Source organism: Lissotriton vulgaris, chromosome 7 (genome assembly GCF_964263255.1).
Source record: "Lissotriton vulgaris chromosome 7, aLisVul1.2, whole genome shotgun sequence".
NCBI classification, from domain to species: domain Eukaryota; kingdom Metazoa; phylum Chordata; class Amphibia; order Caudata; family Salamandridae; genus Lissotriton; species Lissotriton vulgaris.
Window position 1 is genome coordinate 1,255,603,735 of NC_141695.1, and position 18,101 is coordinate 1,255,621,835.

The following is an 18,101-nucleotide window of genomic DNA, read 5'->3' on the forward strand; positions in this document are numbered from 1 at the left end:
CCCCTAACCGATCAATTAGCTCATCAGCTCTGGGGATGGGGTGCGCGTCAGTCTTGGTGACTGAATTGGGTCCTCTGTAGTCCACACAGAACCGGAGTTCGGGTGCGGCACCCCGCGCTGCAGCCTTCGGGACCAAGATCACTGGGCTGGCCCAAGAGCTGCTGGAGGACTCGATCACCCCAAGAGCAAGCATCTTTGAGACCTCCTCTTTGATGCAGGCACTGACCCTGTCAGTCACCCTGTAAGCCTTGTGCTTCATAGGTAAACTGTCTCCTGTATCCACATCATGGATGCACCAATCAGTGATACTAGGAACCAGGGAAAACAGGTCAGAGAACTGCCCCAGCAACTGGCGACAGTCATTCTGTTGTTCAGGGGTCAGGGTGGGTGAGAGGTTAACTCCATCCACTGACCCATCTTGCTCTCTGGCTACCAGGAGGTCAGGAAGAGGCTCAGTCTCCTCCTCCATTCCATCATCTGTTGCCAAGAGCATGCCCACTTCGGACCTCTCCAAGTGGGGCTTAAGGCGGTTGACATGCAGGACCCTCAAGGGGTTCCTGGGAGACTGCAAGTCCACCAAATAGGTGACCGGGCTCTTGCGCTCCACAACATCAAAGGGACCTGTCCACTTATCCTGGAGCGCACAAGGCTCCACGGGGCCAAGACCCACACCTTCTGTCCAGGCTGAAGCTCTACCAGAGTGGCATTCTGGTCGTACCACCGCTTCATCTCCTCCTGGCTGGCTTCCAGATTTGCCTCAGCAAGTGCTCTGAAACACCTAGTCTGGTTCCTGAAGGCCAGCATGTTTCTGTATACATTCTGGGGAGGTGGGTTCCTGGGAGATTGCTCCCAGCCTTCCTTGACCAGACTTAGAGGTCCTCTCACTGGGTGACCATACAGGAGCTGAAAGGGGCTGAACCCTAGAGACTTCTGTGGCACCTCATGGTAAGCAAAGAGAAGGCACGTCAAGAGGACGTCCCACTTATGCCTCAAGGGTTCTTCCAGACCCATAATCATGCATTTTAGGGTACGGTTGAATCTCTCAACCAACCCATTTCCTTGGGGGTGGTAAGGTGTGGTGAATTTGTAGGTTACACCACACTCTTGCCAAAGGGATTTCATATACTTGGATATGAAATTGGTACCCCGGTCAGACACCACCTCAAGAGGGAATCCCACTCTGGAGAAAATTCCCATCAGCGCACGTCCCACCACGGGCCGTCACTGTCCTTAGAGGGATGGCTTCCGGGTACCAGGTGGCAGGATCCACCGGGACCAGGATGAACCTGTTGCCCATGGCTGTCCTGTAGTCCAGTGGCCCCACAATGTCAATCCCCACTCGTTGGAATGGGGTACTGACCACGGGGAATAGCTGGAGGGGAGCCTTCTGCTTCCTCCCACTCTTTCCACTTGCCTGGCAAGTCTGACAGGTCCTGCAATGAACATCTGAGCTCTTGCGCATTTCGGGCCAATAAAAGTGGGTGACAAGCCTTTCAAAGGTCTTGTCCTGCCCCAAATGTCCTGCCAATGGCACATCGTGAGCAAGCCCCAGTAGGAAGGCTCTGAATCTCTGGGGTACCACCAGCGCACGGGCTGACCCAGGCTCAGCAACCTTAGGCTCTGAATACAGGAGGTCATTCTCCCAATAAATGAAATGTGTTCCGGACTGATCACCATTGGCCTGGTCTGCCGCCTGCTGCCGCACCTCCCTGGAGGAGCCTCCTTCCTGCTGCCAATGGGTCAGCTCAGGCAGGTCCCCCAGTTCAGCTATCTGTTCCCCGGTAGGCTCCAGGGCATGCCCCTCAAGGTCTGCTTCCTCCTGAGCCGTTGAAACTTCAGGGGCCGGTTTCACGCGCCTTCTGCGCCTTCTCCCTAAGGCCGGTTCCTGGGCCTCTCCCTCAGACTTAAGGACCTCTTGAACACCCCTACTGGCTGTCATGAACCGGGTTGTCATGCACGCCGAGTCAGGTAAACCCACCATCTTCAGGTGAGTTTTCTTCTCCACCTTTTCCCAAGGTGAGCTCTCCAAGTCATTCCCTAGCAAACAGTCTACAGGCATGGCAGTCCTCACAGCTACCTGAAGAGTACCTGTAGGAAGGTGGATACCGGACTATGGTTACCCCAGATTTTTTGCCTTGTGTTTAGCTGGTTTTCGACTTAGTTGGCCTGGGATCCTTCTAATCAGGGCCCCAGGCTATCTGCTCTCTCCTTAAAATGGACTCCATGTACCCTAGGTGCATAACTAATTGGCTTGGGTCACCTTATCATTTCATTTCATTTAAATTCTTTATTTCGGCTAAAATGCCATAAAAGATAGTGCATACATTACATTGCATTTCATTAAAAATTATTAAAACATGTTATCACTGGGATACAAAACACAATACATAAGAAGAGCAATACAAGTCGGAGGATAAATTGAGCGGGAACATACATTCATAGAACATAGGGTGGACCATCATGTCAATCCCAAGCAATCAGTTCAGTTACAATTGTAGCCCTATTTTTTTCCTTTGATAAAAGATAGAGAGTAAAAATCTACTGACACTAAATATTATGTTCTGAGATGTATTTGTTGTTAGGATTCTCAGAGCCTGCGAGCATGACCTCAAGCCTAAAAGTAGGCATATTGGTTTAATCCACTTCTTTCTAGCCTGAAGATAGAAGGGACAGAAAAATAGAATATGCTGTTCATTTTCAGTCTGGTTGAGGTCACACATAGGGCAAGTTTCATTCAATACTACAAATTCTGAGTCGCGGTTCCTAGCCCATCTTGCCAACATGGTTTTAATTAATAAATTCCCATAACAAAATTTTAAAAACAAAGTTTTGGCAAGTGGCGGCTCTATCTCGTCCATAAAAATCTCATAGAGCGGTTCATCCTTAAAGTTTAGGAATTTTGCAACCAAGGTACCATTGGTCATAATATTTACAGTCCTACTTAACATAAAACTCCAGAAGGCCCTTTTTAGGATTATTTTGGGGTTAGCGGGTAATTGCTCTGGATTCTCCCAAAAATGCTGCAAACCTATGTTATTCAGCCATGTCTTGATATGTCTTAGCCATGGGGTATTGCTCTGGCTATCCAGGATCATAATCTCCTTCAACCCGTTTTGGTAATCTTGGAGCTCGGGCACATGCCATAGTCTCACCCACAGCATTAGTGGTCGGATCAACACATGGTAGTCTGTCCTTTTGAAATTTAAGTCAAGCTCCAGGGGAACTAGTGGGGTGCCTCTAGGGACCCTTACAAGGCTACGCATAAAATTATTATCTAAAACACTAAAAGTCTCCCTGGACCCAGTACCCCATATTTCAGCACCATAGATGACAGATGCTTGGACCTTAAATTTAAATAATTCCATCACTGGGGACACCGCTTTACTTGTGCTCATACTATGCTCCCTAAGAATTGGTTTTACGTTCTGGGCATAGATTAATTTGCTTTTATCAATTTGGGCTTTCCAAGTAAATTTTGAATCGATAGTCACCCCTAGGTAGGAGAAGTGAGGCACTGATTCCAACTTGATTCCATTTAATGTTAGACAGCCCTTATCCGGTTTAATTGGATTTAGGGCCATACATTTGGTCTTCTTGCCATTGATCTCCAACCCCTTTTGACTACAGTAATCATTAAAAGTATTCAATAAAGTCTGTAAGCCATTTTTCGTTTGGGATATCAGAATCGTATCGTCAGCAAATAGCAAGGATGTCACCTTTTCGCCATTCAGTTTGGGAGAGTCATTTTTACATCTACCTAAAAAGGAAGGGATGTCGTTTACAAAAAGGGAAAATAACGTCGGGGCCAGGACACAACCCTGACGTACTCCACGTTCGATTGGTATTTTATGAGTTAATTCACCGTTAGGACCCCATCTAACTCTCGCGAAGTTCCCTTCATGTAACTCTTTGATCTGAACGACAAGATTATTTGGGATACCTGCTGCACTCAAGGTTTTCCATAAGAGATTACGAGGCACCAAATCAAAAGCGGCCCTTAGATCTACAAAGGCAACATAAAGATGGCACCTCTTAATCACTACGTACTTCCAGTAGAGGCAGCAGAATCTAAAGATTTGGTCTATTGTGCTGACCTTCGGTCTAAAACCGGCTTGGAATTTAGTTAAAAAATCATTTTCATCTAGCCAATTACTCACGCGTAATAAGATATGTCGTGAGTAAATTTTCTGTAAAATGTCCATTAGACTTATTGGCCGATAATTACCTGGGTCCATCCGATCTCCTTTTTTAAAAATTAAAACAATTTCCGCTCCCTTCCAACTTTCCGGAAATTCTAATGTATGTGAAAATGTATTGCACAGATAGTTAATATACGGTGCCCATACTCCTAGGTCGTGCTTGTATAGGTCCCCCGGGATTTTGTCCAAGCCTGGAGCTTTCCCGGATTTAATTTGTGATATTGCTAACTCTGTTTCCCCTAAAGAAAAGTCCAGATGGTTTACTCGGGGTTCTAGTTTTTCTGCATTTGTATTCATCTGTGGGTCCTCGTATTTCTTATATAGGTTTGTAAAGTGTGTGACCCAAGTTTACTCATCCAAAAAGACGTCTTTAGTTACCCTACCTGCATGGTTCCCATTTGCGACCAGCCTCCAGAAGGCCACATTGTCACGTGACCTGGCGGCTAACAACAAATCGGCCCATTTGTCTTCCTCCCATGCTATCTTAGCGGCTCTCTGGACAGATTTATACTTACTCCTAGCTCTTTTTACATCTGTTGGTGATTTACTCTTTATTGCCATTAGCAGTTCCCTCTTTGACTCTTTACAGGATCTGTCGTACCATGGCTTGCTATGGGACAGATTCTGGGTATTCTGCTGTTTTTTTTTGGCATCTTAGTAACTAGTAACCTCAGGTCTGCAAAGAATTTTTGATGAGTTTGGAGAAATTAAGTTTTTCTTTCATCATCGCCTATTGCGGCTAAGTAAGGGCCAAAAGTACCTGCCAAAAGTGAGTATATTTCACTTAGAATGTCACTGTGATCCAGAATGAATGGCCATTTTAGTGATCTTCTGTTATTACTAATATGGATCTCAGAATTAACAGCATCATTTTCCTCAAGTATAAGGTGCTGGGCCATATCGTTGATCAGATAAGCGTCCAACGTCAAGTTTAAGGGATAGTGATCGCTTTCAAACCGTTCCATTACTTCAAGGTCCAAAAGATGAGGCCAGAGGGGGACAGAAGCAATCACAAAATCTAAGTTATTTTTGTAGTTGTTCCTGGTGAATGTTGGTTTTCTAGAGCTGTCGGAGGGTAACCGTCCGTTACAAGCCCTAAGTGAATAAACCGTACATAGGTTAATCAATTGCAAGCCCAATGTTGTACATTTAACCGGTTTTACATTCTCCAGGATAGGGATTTTGTTTGCTTGGTCTTCCTCATCAAAGATTTCACTAAGACCCATAACTGGCTCGAAATTGCAATTTAGGTCACCAGCCAAAATAATAAAATCCTCCCTAGGATCTAGTCTACTCAGAAGACAATCTAGGTTAGCAATGGTCAATGATTCTCTCGAGGAGGGTAAAGGCCTATTATAAACATTTATAAGAAATAAGTTCTTCCCATTGTAAGCTGTGATCTTTAAAGCTAATATATCTGCAGAGTTAGTGGATATCTCCTCGATGTCTACCCTTAAATGAATTTTCACCCATATCAAAAGCCCCCCTGACGGCCTACCACATCTAGAGGGTATCGCACCATTCCCATAGGTCTTATAGCCCACCCTATGCGGCGTCTCCACTGCCCAAGTTTCCTGAAAAAGGCAGAGATCAAAGGATTCTATGTAGTTTGCCCACTCTGGGTCCCTTAGATGTTTGTCTACGCCAGCTATATTCCAACAGATCATTTTAGTCGGAATTTCAGTAATAACTGGTCTCTCAATAGCAACCCTAAGCATCTCCTCAAGCACAGGTTGAGTCGCCAAGGGCATTACCTCTAAGTGTGAATTGGTATGCGGGACGTTTATCTGCAAAACCTGCTCCTCTAGATTTTTTACACCATGGGGTACAATAGCATTATCATAGACAAATGTTCCCACACAGGGGGACACAGTATTGGCCAGTACATCATTCACATCATCAACAAATGGTACAGCATTGGCCATTGCGTTCGGACTGTTAGTACTCATATCACCAGAACTCGATGTATCTAGCCCCACGAACCCCCACACCTCATGGCATCAATCACAATCTTCTAAACCGCTGAAGATATCATACCTATTAAAGGTTTCTAGCGGTGTAAAGGGTTTAAGGTTGTCCATCCTGCCTTTCATGGTATTGTGTGACTTGGCCGATACATAATTCCATCCCAACGGGTCTGGTGCTCTCACAGTATCTATTTTGAACAACAAGGGGACCCCAATTGGTATCAGCGAGGGACCTCGGGGAGCTTAATCATATAAAGACAACAGTGGTCCCTAGCAGGGAAACAAATGAATGAAAATAAATATAGACTCGGTCAGTTCTATATTAGTGAAGACATACCCAGCCGGGCAGAGGTCTTCAAGGTATATATTTCAATCAAAACATACAAAACAAAATAACACCTTCAGCAAATCACGTGCGTGGGGCACAAGCCTGTACCCAACCACGACCATACACAGACAAAGACATACAAAAAGGGCTTACAAGGCAAATATCAACAGTCTCTGTAAAGTTCCAATTTTTGGACAGAGAATTACTTATTGGTACCATTACATAGTTTTCAATTCAGAATGCCACAGGTATATGGTACACAGTGGGTCGACGACGTTTCGGACCCCCTTGTTAAATAATGGGGTCCATCATCAGGACAAAGCAATGGTTGCCTTTTAGGTTATTAGCCTCTTTAGCCAGGCCAGCGGTACGCAATCTCATATAAGAGCGCGACGGCGGTTGACTAGAGCAGGAACAGTTGAATAACTTGGTCCAGGAAAATACGATATTTCAATTAGAACTTATGAGGGTCCAGAGGCGGGGAGGGGATTAGCATCTCGTGTCCGCTTGTACCTTGGAAACCGGATGATGCCGGGAGCGCCGTGTCGCGCTGGGGTCCTGGAACCAGGGGGCCGGATCAGTCGGCAAGACTTGAAGTCTTGAAGTATGTGAGAATTGTTGTGAGAGAGAAAGCCAAGGTTATTGTATGGGATTTCCTAATTGAATTGCTAAGTGCGGAGGCAGGGGATGGATGACGTGGTAAGATTGGTTGGGAGCGATCGAGTAAATGGGGGAGGGACTAGAGTAGGCCTCTCGCAAAAGGTACTTGTAACTCAGACTGTATTGATTCACGCATGATCGTAATACTATTCCTAACGTTTGAAGTTGGAGTGTTGTTGTTTTCAAAAAAAGTAAAATCAAAAACCTCAACCAGCGACGATACAGATATATGTGATGCACCTTACTTTCGCAGCGGCCTTTTCTTGATTTATACAGAGACTGATTGTTCAATGAAGATTTTGAACTGCTGCATTTTGAATCACGAACTGTGTTAGCTGCAGGCTCACAGGGTTGTAGGCATTCCGCTGTGTATTATAAAGGTGCAATAAAGGGTTTAAAAAAAAAAAATAGATCCATCAACCAGAAGAAGCGTGGAAATTGGAGGTTCGCCTAATAAGTTAACAGTGTGACTATTCCCAAACAAGCATTGGCATAGCCAATAGGTCTCGCTTTTGGGACCTTCTAAGTATTTAGTTATGCAGCACAATATCCTTGGTGCAACAACATCAACTGTTGCGTGGCTGAGCACTTATAAGGTCCCATAGGCGAGACCTATTGGCTATGTTAATGCTTGTTATTTTTTGATCTTGGGGGAAACCGGGCTGGTGCCAGGAGGGTCAAGGGTGAGTGGCAGGGAGGGGAAGAGTGAGTGCCAAGAAGGGGAAGTATGAGTGCCAGGGGTGAGGGGTAGCTGCCAGGCCAGGAGGGTGAAGGGCTAGTGCCACGGAGGTGATGGTTGAGTGCCAGGTCAGGGGGATGAAGGGTGAGTGCGAGGGAGATGAAGGTTGAGTGCCATGGAGGTGAGACGTAAGAGTCAGGAGAGTCAAGGGTGAGTGCCAGGGAGGGGAAGGGTGAGTGCAAGGGGTGAAGGGTAGCTGCCAGGCCAGGGGGATGAAGGGCTAGTGCCCCGCGGTGACCCTTGCACTAAAAACACCCCCCCTTTACTTTAATTTGGTGAAGGTAGCACTACATTTCAAACTGAGAGCAGATCAGTAAAACCCGTTTGTTTTCTCTTTTCCCTGAGGCCACAAGAACCGGGACATCGGACCAAACCCTGACGTTCCCTGCAACAAGAAACCACCCCAAGAAGGAAGGACTGTTACAAAATCCCTACTTAAGCGTAAAACGTAATAAAAAACTGACTTGTAGACAAACAGTGCTCTGGTCTCATACTCTGTCCACCACTAGCTCCTGACAGTGTGGTTGTTTGTGGGGTTGTGTGTTGGGTGTGGTTGTGTGTGTGGTTGGGTGTAGTTGTTTGTTTGGTTGTGTGGATGGTTGTGTGTGGTTGTGTGTGTGGTTGTGTGCGGTTGTGTGTGTGGTTGTGTGTTTGGGTGTGGTTGTGTGTGTGGTTGTGTGTAGGGTTGTGTGTGTGGTTGTGTGTGTGCGCGGTTGTGTGGGTGTGTGTGTGTTTATGCGTTGGTCGTGAGTAAAGGCTAGGCAGGGAAGGGGGTTGCTACAGAGGAGGAGGGCTGCGTGTGAGGGGGTAGTGAGGGCAGAGAGCCAGGAGGTGGAGGAGCATGCTGTAAGGCTTAATGAACCATGAAAGAAAGGGGAAACATCATTTACAACGAAGTCTTTTCCACGCATGACGTTTTCAACGATCCACTTACCCCGCAAACGTCTCTTCAACGAGGGAGCCTTCAACGACCGTCTTCACCACGCAAGTGGTATTCCTTTTGGTCGTCCAGCATGTAAGTTCTGCGTGGCCTTGGGGGGGTTGGGGGGGTCTCCCCCCCATTAAAAAAAAAAAACGAGCAGGCTACATACAAAAAAAAAACGCACTAAAGTGTCAATAAAAAAAAAAAGAAAAGAGCCGCACCGAAGACGTGGCGAGTACGTCATAATTGAAGTCCTTTTTAGGTTTTGCCTGGCGAAAGCTGCGCTCTGCGCAGCTTTTTCGCGCAGGCGAAAACCTAATGAGAACTGTAGTGTGGGTTTGGGTCGGCCCTCGTCATTCATTGGCTGGCTCCATAAATGGAGCCTAGCCATTGGACGAGGGGCCTGTCCGTCAATGCCGGACCAGAATCGGGGGCGTTCCCGAGATTCTTTGGCTTTTGCCGACGTCACGCGACGTCAGCCGAAAGCCGAGAACGCCCCCGAATCTGTTCCGGCATTGAAGGCACCCGGAAGAAGTCCAGGTGAGTGCTTGCTTTAATTTTCCGCTGTTCCCACCCCCTCTCCTGCTCGCAGCGTCTCCCGTCCCCGTTCCCGCCCCCCTCCCGCTGGTGACCGTGCTTTCCTCTACAATTCCCGTTCCCGCCCCCCTCCCGCTCTCCGTGTCTCCGGGCCCCCTTTCCCGCTCTACAATGCCCGTTCCCGCCCCCGTGTCTCCGGGCCCCCTTTCCCGCTCTACAATGCCCGTTCCCGCCCCCCGTGTTTCCGGCCCCCGTTCCAGCTCTACAATGCCCGTTAATCTGCTCTGCTGCATCGCCTTCCTGCTCCGGCCGTCTTCTGTGACGACACAGCTCCTCCCCTCAGTCACGCGTGTAAACAAACGCCTGCATCACAGTGAGGCTGCCGGTGCCGGTATGATTTTTCATTTATCCAGGCTGCTAGTCTTACTTAAATGATCACTTTAGTGTTATTGATGTTTCTCAGACCTGGCAGATGAGATCATTCTGGCGGCTTAACCTCACTTGTGGAAACCCCAGTTTCTTGGACTCCTTTGCAGGGTTTTATACCTTGGATGGTTAGAGCCTCATAGGAATGGGCTAAACACTATCTTGAGTGAAGCTGAACTGGTCAAAACAGTGTCATTGTGCCACTTCCGAAACTGACTTTCCCAAGCAGGTATGAATAATAACCCCTTTTAAAATGTGGATGTACGATGCTGGCAAATGACCAAATGGATGGTAGCAAATGATGCAGAGTCATGTTAAAGATTCTTCCTTGGTGTGCTGGTATTTGCTCGACAGCGCAACAGGATGACCCCTCCCACTGCGCTTTTTAATTTATTTTTAAATACACTAGGATATTCATTTTATATATGTCATTTGTTTTTCAATGGTACGTTTCTTCGGTCCTGTTTTGTGATTCTTAGTTGTCAGAGCAGATATGTAACTTCTTGTTAGGGATTTATTTAGAAACAGTATATTGAATAGTAATGTTATTCCAAACTTTATCAAATCCTCACAAATGTGCTGTAAAATTGCTTTGTTACAACCTAAAAACACACTATCGTTGTTTTCAGCTAGTAGGCCAATTTGCCCGGGCATTGTATGAATCGTGCGACCACCAACAAATAGTCTTCTTGTCAATATAATTCCTTTTTTCTCCGATTTCTTATAATAATTCTTTGGTTCCAATACTCGGTACTTGTGTAGTTTGCTAATCCGGACACTGCATCCATTTGCACACTCCCTGACGTTTTTTATCCTCATTTTAGCCCTCTACCTAGCAGGCGTCACTTGTATGTCAGTAATCCCTTCTCACCATTTCCTTGCGTACTTATTCTTCAGCAGTAGCTGCGGTCGGCGACTTTACTCGGGCTTCCTTTAATTTCCGTGAGTATGATGACATGAAAACTGCAGTTTCTTTCAAGGGCTCTTTGGTGCTGGCCCTAGGAGCTTGTATTGTACATTGTATTACTCCTGGGGAGCCCAATGTTCTTTAATTGCCAGTGTGTACTGAAATTAGTGCTGCATTAGCTCTTAACACCATGGATTTCTGTACCTATAAAGGATACAATCTCATTGCATACCTGAAACTTGTGAAATGAAGACAAATATTTGGTTTCTTGACAGAAGTCTTACTTTTGTATTAAAAACCTCACATCTTTTCTGCAGTTTCCCCAGTTGATGTTGAAGTCTACCAGTACACTAGAGTAGCAGAACTAGTAATCTTTATTTTTTCACTCCGGTCTTCTTTACGATGACTTTGCTTCGGGATTTAGTGTTCAGACAATTCCTCAAATTTGACTTTTCACGGCACTCATGGTATTCTAACAATAGTTTTGACGTGATGTTTTGTTATCACGTCCTTCATTTCTGAAGGCTTTTCCTCTGTCTGACAACATAAATATCTGCATGCACACCAACATGGATCTGTGTATTTCCTACATATGAACATTGAGTCTGTATTTCATACACCTAGGAGATTGTTGGTGCATAATTGAAGAGCGTCAGAGCTAGCATGTACCTCTTCTTTGCACCCAAATAGATTGTAATCTTATATGAAGAGGACTCTTCAAATTTGTATCGTTGATGTTTTCAGTGAGATATTTCGTTCAGTCTGCCTTCCAAGTTTCCTTAGTTAAGTTTGTCAACATGATCAAAGCCCTGGGAGAAGACCAGGAATGCTAAATATCTGGCAATATTGAGCATTTGTAATTCAGAGGAGCACAGATATTTTGGCCAAATGTGATATGTAGCATACTTGAATGAGTGATGTCGAATTAGTTACACTTCAGTCTATTCCTGGATTTTAGTTGGCAGCATGCTTTCCAGTAATTTTGTTTCACCTCAGCATGCTGATTAACTTACAGTTCGATGGGCAACCTACTGGCACTTTTCATTTTGACATCATGAAAATTGTGGCGATGCTGCCCCCGGATCTTCTCTGTTCAGTGCGTTGATTGCTTTCATAATGGCTGCATCTGTCCATTAATTGAATTGACTTCTTGTTTCCTTGCTCTTCATGCCCACTGCCTTTATTCTGAAGTAAACTGCAGTATCCCTCAGATGGTTATACGTGGTGCCTTTTACTAGATGATTATCAAAATGGCACTTAGCTAGGTAAGCTACATATAGCAGTTAATGTTTCTGTTCCCCTGTTTTCTGTACTCGTCCATAGGGCCATCAGTTTGATTTTCCACCCCCCCACTTGTTGTTGACGTTTAATTTTTTCAGATGGATATTCTGTTTCTTCTTTACTATCATCTTCTAGGATTTTCTGTGGGCACTGATGACCTTTTATAGGTGCTCAGTCATTCAGCATCAAAAACCTTACCTTTTTCTTAATACCCTTCATTGGTTGCATGATAGAACCACGCATATGATTAGTTTGCATGCCATAACAATGCAGTCTTGACCATGTCTTACCACACATGCATTTACAGCACATGCTTTTACAACAAATTTGTTTGTAAAGGCATTCTTGCTAAAAGGATATGCCTGGTGAAGGTTACACCCCAACCCCTGTCCTAAAACCCGGGCCCAGCCCTGAAAAACGACCCCTACCTCCAACCCTAAAAATGGAAAACTACTTGCCAAGCCGTTCATTCCATTCTCGTCCGGGCAGGAAGTCTCCAACACCTCCCACTCCCACCCATTCGCTCTGAATCTAGAGTGATGATTGCCTTTACCATGCATATGCCTTTACTGCCTTTGCAGTGGAAATCGTTGTAATGAAATGTAAGTGGTAAAGGAATATGCATGGTAACACTTGCGTTGTATCTTTACACATGGTTTAGACTGCCTTGTTAATGTGCCCCTCCCCCTTCGTCTGAGTTTTTGTATTAGCCTTCACACAGATCCTTTCAATGCCAAAGATGCACAAGATCCTTGTCTATTTAAAAGTTGATCGCCTGATTTAGTTCCCCCCCCCCCAGCTCATATACTTACATCGTAAAGATTCCTTCAGTTTGATTTATTTTGCTGCCATACCTTCCTGTATTAGGACTGCTTTTTGTTACAGTTTGACTAGATCTGCCCGTCATCTCTTCTGAGGATGCAGTGATTGTAATGCCTCCTGGTGATTGTCACCCCTCCCGTTAATTGCTGCTCCATTGGCCTGAACGCCTTTAAAGGTAAGGGTTGTCCCTTGCTTTAGGGCATCCCATTCTAGATCTTTTAGAAGCAATGTCAAGCCTTAAACAGACCTCATTCACATAGATTCCCCTTCCTGCCTGGTATCTGGATGTAATAATTGATACGCCTCCAAAACAGAGGTTTGATGTTTTACTAGACTCCAAGAGTGCCTTAGCTGTTTGAACCCCAGAGCCATATACCATAGAACTGTTATCACTACTTATTTCTTGTTGGGTGAGATTGGTAATCCTTTGGGCCATTGGTGTCTTGTTTCAGTTCTGCTAGTTCTCTTGGTATTTTTAAGTTGCTAATCATTGCCTTATTAGCCACAATGATACTAAATTTCCATTTCTAGTCTTCATTTCATCTAGATAAATTGCACCCTTTGGACAGATGTCACAGCTTTTTGACTTTGACATGTAAAGTAAACCTACTTAATCAGTTCCCATAGGCCTGTTATGGATCAAGTATTTTTAGATCTTGCCTAAGACTGCTTTTAGTTGCCCATAGTCCAATCCTCCTGTGAACAATTCCCAACATCCAGACACTGTGAACCCTGCCCATTGCGTTCCAGTGGATGCCTTTGTCACTCCTAATGGCTTTCTTATTCAATGGTTGTCTTTCTCATTTGTTTGCTCACGTTTAGGGAACTATTTAGGCACTCCATGAGAGTGCGTGTGTTTTGTGGTGGTGTTGCCTTGAATCTTGTTGCTGGGTCCTATATCAAGGAGGAGTCCCTTTGCACCATGACATTGGTGTCCAGGCTTTTTTTCTCCTTTTATCGGTGTTCTTTCTCAACACGCTGTAGTTATTGAGACATTGGCCCTTCTGATGCCTTGCTATTTTTAATGATGTTTGCATTCTGCTCCACTCTCTCCTCTCACCAGTTTTCAGATTTTGTGGTTGGCTCTTAAAAGGCTGCTATATCATCTTTGGCTTTGAAATAACTGTTATGATGTTCCTTCCTTTGTGGTAGCTTCTGCTGGCTGTCCTTATCTACCCACAGAGCCTCAACATTTGAGGATCACTTCTGATTAGGAAGTGGTCCAAGTCTCTTGTTTTTTCTAATAATTCGTTGCTCCTTTTGAATATGAAATCTGCATTTGTACACACTTCAGTAGACTGAGATGGAAGAGGACAGGGAATTATGTGGTGTCTACATTTTGAAGTGTACTGGTATTCAGCTGCCAGTTTAGTCTGACATCCCTTGCTTGTCATGGATCCCCCTGGCTCCCACTCTCCATTGAGGAACTAATGCTTGTATTTAGTCTTTAAGATCATTGTCGTTTGTCTATCAGAACTATGCTTTAATTAGCTAGAACTCTTGAACCAAGGCCATTAACAAGGTGAGGTAAGTGTAGGATACCCCACCAACTCCTTGTCATCAAGGTGCACTTCTCTTCAAGCAAATTCTATATTGTTAAAACATGTTGTAGTTATTTTCTACTCTAGCTACTCTAGGTTTCCAATGTTTCCCTATTTTTTTGAAGCATGCGCATTCTTTCACTACCAAGTTTTGTGATGTCCTTTCAGGGGCACATTAAAAAAATGTTTTTCCCATTCTCCAAAGCCCTATTGTCTAATCTAGCGTTTTGTGGCAATTGCTAATTTGTGTGGCCAAGACCCATTTGTTTGAGGTGCTTGTTTTGAAACACGTTTGTGAGCTGTGCCCATGAGGCTTTTATTGTAGTACATTTGTTGCATGCAAATACCTTTTTATATACTTAATTTAACATACTGATCAGCATGTCATCTTATGACACTGCCTGCTGGTGCCTCCTTGTGCTCCTGTCGCCTGCTTGTGCCTCAGTTTTCGTGCCCCTGTTGCCTGCTTGTGCCTGTTTTCGTGCCCCTGTTGCCTGCTTGTGCTTCCGTGTGCCCCTGTTGCCTGCTTGTGCCTCCGTGTGCCCCTGTTGCCTGCTTGTGCCTCCGTGTGCCCCTGTTGCCTGCTTGTGCTTCCGTTTTCGTGCCCCTGTTGCCTGCTTGTGCCTCCGTTTTCGTGCCCCTGTTGCGTGTGCCCCTGTTGTCTGCTTGTGCCTCTGTGTGCCCCTGTTGTCTGCTTGTGCCTCTGTGTGCCCCTGTTGCCTGCTTGTGCCTCTGTGTGCCCCTGTTGCCTGCTTGTGCCTCTGTGTACCCCTGTTGCCTGCTTGTGCCTCTGTGTGCCCCTGTTGCCTGCTTGTGCCTCTGTGTGCCCCTGTTGCCTGCTTGTGCCTCTGTGTGCCCCTGTTGCCTGCTTGTGCCTCAATGTGCCCCTGTTGCCTGCTTGTGCTGTGTTGGTGTGTGTGGAGGGCTCTGTGTGGCTGTGTGTGTAGGAAGCTTTGTGTGGCTGTGTTTGTGGGGGGCTCTGTGTGGCTGTGTGTGTGGGGGGCTCTGTGTGGCTGTGTGTGGGGGGCTCTGTGTGTGTTTGTGTGTGTCATTTGCGATAGATAAAGCTAGTGGCATTGTAAATGACAATGCCATTTATTTATGTTAAAAAAAACATAAATAAAAATAATGTCAAGAGCAATGCCAATAGCTCTAACTTTAACAAAGGCAAAACCATTGCATTGTAAATGCTTGTTTAGTTTTTGAAGACGTGTTTTAACGCATATTTCGATGGAGGATGGAAGTAAGAGCTGGTGAACGTAATGTTTTTGAAATGCGAGGTAAGAACTTGCGTTCTAAAAAGCTGCGTGGAACAGCCACTTGCGAAGTAAAATTTGCGTGGTAATGCCATGCGGAGTATTTGTGTTCGTGGAAAAGTCATATATTCGAAAGAAAGGAACAAGCAACTTAATGACTGTGACTGAGGAGACAGATGGCGGCTGCATGCATGAACGCAAGCGCTAGGCCAGCCTGTAGCACTTTGAAAACTCACCTACTAAATGTCTCTCCGAGCAACGCATGAGCTGGCTCAGCAAGACCTAGAAATGTAGGAGATTTTCGAGCTCGCACCTAGTCACGCCCTCTACTCTAAAGTGAGTAAAAACATATTTACTCAATCATTTGCTGTACACGTGTTCCCCGCTGCCTTCAAGTCTTCAACAGCTATCTCGATTTACATAGCAAGTTAAACACACCTTGACAGGCACTAACCTCGGTCTCTAACTAGCACTTTGACGTGACAGCTAGTGTGAAGCCCCATAACTGTAAATATAAAAGAAGGACTAGAACGACCAAGCCGCAACTCGCCTACCACAACCAATGGAAACGGAGGAACAAGTCTCAGCTGAATTGATGGTGCAGTTGAGAGAAAGAGGTTGCCCCCTTAGAAAGTGGACCTCTTTGCCCCTTTCATTAAAAAAGATGGAAACGGACTCGTAAAACTTGTGTTTTGCAGAAGAACACTCAGGTGTTCGCAAAAGCCTTCTGGGTGCATTCATGAATACATCATTAGTTGATTATGTTATCTTCCAGCTATGATTACATTAAAAACAATACATTAACGTGCTTCTTCTGTTTTTAGTTAAATTCAATGTGTTTTTTGTAATCAGGAGATGTTTTTATGTTCGTCTCATATGCCAAAACCAATCTCCGTTCCAAGATGGCCCCTCTTTTCCTAGGAGGTCATAATCAACTCTGAAGATGGTCCGCATGTGATTGTATGTGTGTGGTTGTGTGTGTAGTTGTGGTTGTGTGTGAGGTTGTGTGTGTGTGGTTGTGTGTGTCATGGTTGTGTGTGGTTAGTTGTGGTTGTGTGTGTGGTTGTGTGCGTGTGTCATGGTTGTGTGTGTAGTTGTCGTGTGTGGTTGTGTGGTTGGTTGTGTGTGTGGTTGTGTGTGTATGGGGTTTGTGTGTGTGATTGTGTGTGTGTGTGTGTGGTTGTTTGGGGTTGTGTGTGTAGTTGTGGTTGTGTGTGTGGTTGGTTGTGAGTGTGATTGGGTGTGTGGCTGTGTGTGTGTGGTTAATTTATTATTTTTTTATTTTTTATAAGTTTTGTATAGCGCTAGCTGGACCCAAGGGTATCAGAGCGCTTCACAACAGGTACAACAATGTGCCTTAGCGGCGATGGAAGACTCCACAACTGGACAACTTAAGGGCATTGCAAATAACATAATCATACAGTTCATAAGGTTTACAGGGGGGGGGTTCTATGCTCTTCCCCATTCAGTTCAGGTGTACTCAAGGAAGAGGGCTTTGAGTAAAGTCTTGAATTTCGGGAAAGTGGGGTTGTGTGTGTGTGGTTGTGTATGTGTGTGGTTGTATATGTGTGTAGTTGTGTGTGGTTGTATGTTTGTGTGTGTCATGGTTGTGTGTGTAGTTGTGGTTGTGTGTGCGGTTGTGTGTGCGGTTGTGTGTGTGATTGTGTATGTGTGGTTGTGTGTGTGTTGGGTTTGTGTGGTTGTGTGTGTGGTTGTGTGTGTGTGTACGGTTGTGTGTGTGGTTGTATGTGTGGGTGGGGTTGTGTGTGTGCGGTTGTGTGTTTATGCGTTGGTCGTGAGTAAAGGCTAGGCAGGGAAGGGTGTTGCAACAGAGGAGGAGGGCTGCGTGGGAGGGGTTATTGAGGGCAGAGGGACAGGGGGTGGAGGATAATGCTGTAAGGCTTAATGAACCATGAAAGAAAGGAACAAGCAACTTAATGACCGTGACTGAGGAGACAGATGTCGGCTGCACGCATGAACGCAATGCGCTAAGCCAGCCTGTAGGACTCTGAAAACTCACCTACTAAATGTCTCTCCGAGCAACGCACGCGCTGGCTCAGCAAAACCTAAAATTGTAGGAGATTTTCGCGCTCGCACCTAGTCACGCCCTCTATTCGGTAAAGTGAGTAAAAACATATTTGCTCAATCGTTTGCTGTACACTTGTTCCCTGCCGCCTTCCAGTCTTCAACAGCTATCGCAATTTACATAGCAAGTGAAATACACCTTGCCAGGCACTAACTTCGGTCTCTAACACTTTGACGTGACAGCTAGCGAGAAGCCCCATAACTGTAAATAGAAAAGAAGGACTAGAACGACCAAGCCTCTGCTCGCCCACCACAACCAATGGAAACGGAGGAACAAGTCTCTGCTGAATTGATGGTGCAGTTGAGAGAAAGAGGTCGCCCCCTTTAGAAGGTAGTCCTCTTTGCCCCTTTCATTAAAAAATATGGAAACGGACTCGTAAAACTTGTGCTTATTATGGTGTTTTGGAAAAGAACACTCAGGTGTTCGCAAC